At 31.4% G+C, this 7,824-nt stretch overlaps 1 long non-coding RNA gene across 1 annotated transcript; it reads left to right on the top strand.

Annotated features, from left to right (window-relative positions):
- The first annotated feature begins 5,478 nt into the window (after nucleotides 1-5,478).
- LOC117682484 (uncharacterized) lies at nucleotides 5,479-7,203 on the top strand. Its single transcript, XR_010713616.1, has 2 exons — nucleotides 5,479-6,499; nucleotides 6,769-7,203. It is a non-coding gene; the product is annotated as an uncharacterized lncRNA (long non-coding RNA).
- Nucleotides 7,204-7,824: the final 621 nt, after the last annotated feature.

The following is a 7,824-nucleotide window of genomic DNA, read 5'->3' as shown; positions in this document are numbered from 1 at the left end:
TCATGGTTTATGTGCGTGATATTCTTCTTACTGTACATTATATTTGTGAAAAAAATCATTATTTTGCATTCACAATATATCTTAACTATCCCTCAACATATGCTTAAAAGAATTGCACTCATTTATTGTTTGTTTGTCTTCCAGACAATACCGTTATATTTAATGGGTTTTTTTCTCAATTGTTTCCATTTTTAACAAGTAACAATGTGTTAACAATAAACTAATGTTTTACGTTTTTAAACATGATATTCAATTCGGTTTTTTTTTCTGAATAGTGCACCCTTTTCAACAAAAAACAATCCATTTACAATTAAGTAATACTTTACTTTTTTAAAACTAATAAAACTGAAAAACTGAAATTTAACTTTTTCCCTGAATTGTGCACCATTTTCAAGTAACAATGTTTTTAGAATTATATTAACTAATGTTTTACTTTTTTTAAACATGACCCAAAAGATAAGATGCAGTCGGCAGAGACAATAAACGTGTCATTGTCCCAATGATCAATCAATTATACCGATTTGTCGGCAATGCATATTTTCTTGATGTATATGAATTGGTTATCGGTTCTTGCTTTTAACATAGGAACTCAGATTACATTACAGGAAACGGAAGACATTCGAATGCCGCCGGTTACTAGTTTCTACGATTAATCACCATTGGCAGATAGCACGGCAACTATTTCGCGGTTAGATAGACTAAAATGTTTTTTTTTGGTAATTTTACGTAGAAAAAAATCTCTGAGGTAAATAAAAAAAAATTGTCCAAGCTAAAATCTATGAACAAAGCTGACCCAAATCTTTTATCAACAGCGGATATTTTTCAAAACAAGCTTTAAAATTCAATTGTATTTATGTGCAGCTCTTTCTTTAAAAAATCCCTTGACTTTTTGCATGTTGACTCAAATGTCGACTACAATAACACGAATCTTTATTAGTCTTTATTGTTTTACATGAATTGAATGTAATTCTATTGGATGTTCATCAAACTGATTTCATTCTTACTTTTTACTTGTAAGGGTGTCGTCAATAATGGCAATGCTGTTTTTGTAACTGAAAGGCTGAACAACCTTTTCCATATGGTGATAGATATATCTTGACTCCAACACAACACTGTGCACTCGGCCAAGAGATATCTAGATGTAATACTGTTAAAATGCACTTGGTTTATGTAGTTAACATATCAAACGAAGATACGTAACAATAAAGATGTGTTTAAATAAAACTTATCATATTTAACAAATTTTACGTGAGAGTTTATACTACATGCATTAGCAAATTGAGGAAATGTCCAACACAGAAACGAGGAGTTCAATATACGTCAATACTGAACCTCTGCATCAAACTCGGGAAACTATCTCCATGGTTTGTCCAAGTACACCGGATCAGACATTTTTGTTATTGTAGTTTCAGTCTAAAAAAAACAAACAGTATTTTATTTTCTACTTTCAACATCATGATATTATATATCATAAATTTTCTGTCTAAAAAACTTTACTGGCTATCATTTATTTTTCCTATGAACACTTTAAGGGACAATCCCTACAAATTTATATTTAAAAATTTATATGAAGAAAAAATTGTACTAAACCCTTTCCTACCGCAATGCAGAAGTTTACTATTGGTCTTGATTCATTTTTTCTTTAAATTCACGATTTTCTAAAAACTAGAATTCTTATGCGGAGAAGAATAGCAGTCTTTGATGCCTGTGTGGTGATTTACAAAGGAAGAATATATTCAGAGGTCTTTCTGATGAACAACTTTTTTGTTTGTGTTTTAAAACGTTTAATATCAAGCCGATAATGTATCTAATTTTTTCATTCTGAGCTATTGATTTTATTTCACCTGAAATCAGGGTTTCATTTACACGAAAGTAAATACTTAGCAATTACGGAAAATCATCTTTCATTTAGACGCGCACAAAACAAGTTATTAAATGTAGCTAAAATGCACGAGGGGGATGGGGGTAATTAGGCTGTGCAGGTGTAACCTAGTTCTTCAATAAGGCTGAATGATCATCAAATTAACCATTAGATCTGCAGATGATTTTAAGATATGCTTTGCTTAGCTTTAAACTATCATTATATTAAGTAAAGAAATATTCTTATCTTAATTTTTTAAATTTGGGCATATTAATGTAGAGCTCTTCTAATCAAGAAGATCGATACAGTCTAAACATGGCCACGACCATTCAGCCTTCTTAATTGATACAATTTTTTGTATCATAAATTTGTTGATATTGTAGTATTATGTGTACTTATAATGAAAGCAATGTCTACTTAATCAATAGGATGGTAATCCGTGATTGAAAGAAAAAAACTAAAACTGAGTCTCAACGAATTCTACTGATTCCACAGTGGTCAGCATTATTCAACGAACAATTGATATTGCATTTTCTTTTTTAAAAATTGATTTAAAACTGCTAATTTGAGGAATAAGGTGAAATCATTTTAAATGGCTTTTGCAATTGATTACCACAATAAGCTCATACATTGTCTAAAATTGTTTTAAAGCAATTTATATATAATGTACATTATCACAACTCGTAAAAGGCATTCTTTTCGTTGCATGTGCATCCGTAAAACCCCTAAAGAAGCTGCAGACCTCTTAAAAGGGGCATAGTCATTATTTTGGTTAATTCGTTTCTGTTTTCAACGTTTACAATGCTCCAGTTAGGCATGTTTAATAGTCAACCAAAATGGGTGTGTCTTCGTGTGATAAGCGGGATACAGAGCTGAATTTCTTTGTTATGTAGATGTTATAGGAAAGGAAGAATGAGCATATACATATACAATGAAAATGTATTGCTGGACCGAGAATCGAACCTTGGAAACTGCAACTCTAGTCAGGAGCCTTACAACTGCCCTACTCAGGCTGAAATCATCGGTCCATATAGCCTAAACTACAGCAATAACACAGCTCAGGTTATGTTTTTGTTTACATTTTAAATGTTGAAAAGAAAACTCCAGGTTTAGATTCAAAATGGATGAGATAATCAAACGCTAGGAACTATTTATTTACGTTCGAAACGAATAAGCAGATTCAAAAATAGAATAAAAAAAGAAATTGTACTGCTACATTAAATCAACGTAAACAGAAATCATGTCCTTTTTTACATATTACAAACAATCGCGAGCTTTGCATTCTGTTTATAACTCTTGCATTGATGACACTCAAATTTTGTTTAATAATAAAAAATACATTGCAAAAGTATTGTAAAATAAAGTTTAATCAAATGGTGACCATGCCCCTTAAACAGATCAAAACATTTTCTTGTAGAAGTCTCACTTGTGTAGACGATCATCTTGCATCGCCATGTTAATCAGTAGCAATGTAAATATCAATTTATTACGCACTTTTCCCAGCCATGTGTAGGAGTTACAGATTAATAATAATAAAATAAATAAATCCATAAAACAAAGTAATGGATTTATTGATAATTTAATTAAAAATCATGTAGTTACTATTTTATGAGTGAATTTAAATAATTATTTTTAAGTAGCTCATAAAATCTGTTATTAAGTTCATACCCTGGTCATGGTCAGTTAAATGGAACAAAAAGCTACATTGTGCATGTATCCTGAACATAACATAAATTGCGTTAGGGTAGAAATAACCGTTACTAAGGTTCTGGTCAAAGCTGTAATGTGTCTTGATGTTCAGTTGGTTTTAGTTTTGTGCATTGTGATTTTATCAATATATTAGATAGTTGAGTTTTCCATCCAATTTCTTGGGAATTTTTTTTTTTAATATTACTTTGTTCCATCAAAGAGAGTGGGGGTTCATTTCTAATTGCTGTTTAGCAGATTTATTGCATACTCTACCTCTTGATAAGTTAATATTTTAGATTCGAATAATTTTAATACTATATAAAGTTTGTCTCAATATCTTTATGCAGCACATTTGGATGACTTTAATGAAAACGCACATACCTGTGAAAGAAGTACAAATAAATTAGGTAAAAGGGAAACAATCCAAGACAACTTTATTGACATATTATCATTTCCCTCGGAAAAATTCACAGAAACGGAAAAAGAAAATATCACAGAAATTTAATCGGAAATATGAACATCATTCTCCATTCGAAAGTCACTTGGAATACCTCGCAACACTTTAATGTTACATCAGGGTTTGTTGCAATGTAAAATCCCCGTAGACGTCTCTAGTTTTAGCGATTATTGAAACCTAAGAAGCTAGATGGGCGTTTCAAAGCAGACATCTTTGAAATTTTTCATACTTTTGAATGAACGTTTTTTGATACATGAGGTATTTATAAATATCAAGTAATTAAGCAAAATGTGAATTGAGGATATCTTTGGACGGAGTATAGTTCAATATATCCGTGACAGCAAATTTTATAAGTTTGCCATATTAAAACAATTATAGCTCATGCACAGAAAGAATGAGTGATATTGATAGACAGAAGCTTTTTGATAGGTAGTAATAAGTGAACATACATATGCTCAATGTTTTTCCCTTTTTGTGAACATAAGTGCTGTAAAAACTTATAAATGTAAACTTTATGATAATTTGTATTTGATACGTAACTATGCTTTACCAAAGATACCATCAAGTACGAACAGTATATACATGTAAACTGTAAATTAAATTATGTACATAGAGCGCATTCTCGTAGAATGGCATTTTAACAATATTTTATTATTTGAAATGATATTGTAATGTCTTTATAGACGCTACTGATGAACGTAATGCACAATGTTGTTACACTTCTTCCAGATATAAATACACAGTAATTCATAAAAGGTGATCGATGTGAAGAGTTACTTCCCTTTAATGCAACGATGTTTTTATGCCGTATGTTATATTGTATGCGAATTGTTTGCCAGACATTTGATACTGTTGGGTTTTATTTGAAGCAACAGCTGATAAACTAAAACAACAGTATTTTTCAAAGTGGGCATTAAACAAAGTCTGTGGTACGTAATCTTCCCCTTTCTATGTTTGAAAGCTAAAAAAACAAGTTGTACCAATTTTCCTGCAAGCAATTAAATATTGTGTATTAAACCGACAAAAACCACGTGTGTCTGTTGAATTGTTAACACGTAGCAGACCGTCATGTTTTGCCACTCATTCATGGATTAGAGAAATATATACTACCTTATATTGAAAACATTATTTAACATGTGACAATATTTACGTCAACAAGATTCTCCAATAACTTATGGTGCGCAGTTAGTGAAATTTTACACTTATATCATTATAAATGTTTAAATTAATTGTTCCGCATAAATTAATGGTTTTATCAAAAATGTCCGATTCTCGTTAAAAATAATAATGGCACGCAATGATATAGAATTTCATTTTAATGTAATTTTTATACGTACTGGGTATAGATTTTGTGTATATATATATATATATATATATATATATATATATATATATATATATATATATATATATATATATATATATATATATATATATATATATATATCATGTCGTTTTTAGGAGGCCGACTTTAGTTTTTATTGCACATGTCTTGGTGCATTCTAGTGAAATACAGTGTATTTATACTTTGTATAATTTTTTCGGGGTCATTATAAGTTGAACATAATAAACAAAATACAGATAAAAATATCAATTTCTCTTGGGAAAGTTTTAGTTTTAACGATTTTTCTGTTGTATGGTAGGTGAGTGTTGCATTTGTGTTTTATGACGCTATGACAAAATGAATCTTTAGAGGAGTACGTTATAAGAAACAAAATAAAATAATAAGTAAAAATTCTTTGAAATTTGATACACATAATAATGCAATCCTCAGAGTTATTTTTTTTTATATTTGAATGAATCCGTTGTAGCCTATCTATCTCATTTGTAATACTCCAAACAAAAATATTATAATAGCAAAATTTAGTGCATATTGAGACGGCCACAACTTAAAACCAAAAGAAAAGATTTAGTGTTTCTTACAAGGTCTCAACGTAGAAAATGATATATTACTAATCACATATTACAATTTGAGAAAAGTAGCTATGCAGTGGTTTTTTAAATGATAAAAAAGCGGGAAATGGCAATTTCCTATAATTTTATTCCTAAGTAAATGTACCTTTATTTTGAGATGTCCCCTAAAAGATCAGATGGTTTGTTTTCTTGAAACTTGACAAATAAAATAGAATTGATGTAAACTACATATGGTTAAAAATAAAGAGTTTTGCTAAAATTGTAGTTTTTCCACCTTTACACCCCCCCCCTAAATCGCCTCCTTAAAACTTGAAATTATCTACCCTGTTCTTAAAATACGTCAATGGAGTTTTTTTTTTTAGATTTCATTCTCCAACACTAACTTGATTTAACGATGGATTCAAAGACAGCAGTCTCCTATGCAGCTATTTTCTGTGTAATCTTGATCAGTTACACAGTTGCTGAACAACAGAACTCAAGTAGAAACTACTTGAGTTTCCTCAGCAGCTATGCAAGCTACCAAGACATCTGCCGAAAAATAGGCTGGGAGCCCAAATGTAGCCCACATACAATAAACGGTAATGCATTTTATTCCTCCGATTACATTATTGTTCAAAAGCGCGAATGATTGTATAAAAAACAACTACTTCATAATGAAGTTTTAAAAATTAGAAAGTTCTTAAATTTTTGTATATTTAATACTTAAATTTTTGTATTAGTTTCATGTTTAAAAAATCTGAACTCAAAAGTATTTACCTGTATTAATGACAAGCATTAATTGCATGTCTGTTAAAATAGAATACATATATTTGTTGTTTCATCCATGCACTAAGCGTCTATTTTGCAGAATGTAAAGGGAAAACCATTGCCTTCCATGCAATTCTTCCTAGTGATGTGAAAAACACGCCCATTAACACTATCATCAAATTTCAAAAGGTTCAAGTAAACGAAGGAGGTGGATATAACCCGGCCACCGGTAAATTCACAGCGCCCGTAGATGGCGTCTACTCGTTTTCATGGACCTATCATACAAACAAAGGTTCTGTCGCCTATCTTGGAGGATATGTAGATGGGACGATTAGAACGTATATAGGCACGTATACACAGGCAAACACATGGCAAAGCCAAACGGGCAACCTTGTCATAAAACTAAAGAAAGGAAGTCAATTCTGGGTACAGACATACCTGCAAACAGTTCAGCATTTAAGCGGAAATTATACCTTTCTGTCTGGACACAAGATATCTGGTTGTTAAAAAGACATAAACTGGCTGCAATAATAAATTTAGTGTTGAGACTCTGATTTTGATCATGCGTTTCTTTAAACAATAAAATGCTTTCTTTGGTGATTCATTCGGGATATAAAGGTAGCGACATTGCAGGAAAAATACATACCCGCGTAAGCGGTTTATGTAAATTTTTCCTGCAATGATCGCTACCTTCATAACCCGCACGAATCATCAAAGAAAGCATTTTATTGTTTGTATTAACATCTTTCTTTAACTAATTAATAGCGAGCGCAGCTCGCCGGCGCGCAGCGCCGGCGCGAAGCGAGCTCTACCGGCAAGGCGTGTGTGAATAGAAAATTCGGACTTAGTTGCACATTCATTCAACGGATTGTTTTGGCGTCAGTAAATCGGACCAGTAATGCATCGTTTTAATCGTCCCAGTAGTTCCCTGTAATCATGGCAATTTTTATCACTTCACACTCTCACGAGAATCAGCAAGACAAATTTAGACAGTAAAAACAATAACGATGTAAGCGACATACAGTCAATGTTACCTCTAAAGTTCACCTCAGTACACTTTCAATCAAAAATAATCGTGTGACGTCACAAACGTTTACACATTGATCCGATATATTTTTTCGGAGTCAGTAAATTTTGACCCACAATTCATAGTACC

This window comes from Magallana gigas, chromosome 4 (assembly GCF_963853765.1).
Source record: "Magallana gigas chromosome 4, xbMagGiga1.1, whole genome shotgun sequence".
Lineage (NCBI taxonomy): Eukaryota > Metazoa > Mollusca > Bivalvia > Ostreida > Ostreidae > Magallana > Magallana gigas.
Note: the sequence above shows the minus strand (reverse complement) of the source record. Positions and strands in the feature narration are given on the sequence as shown.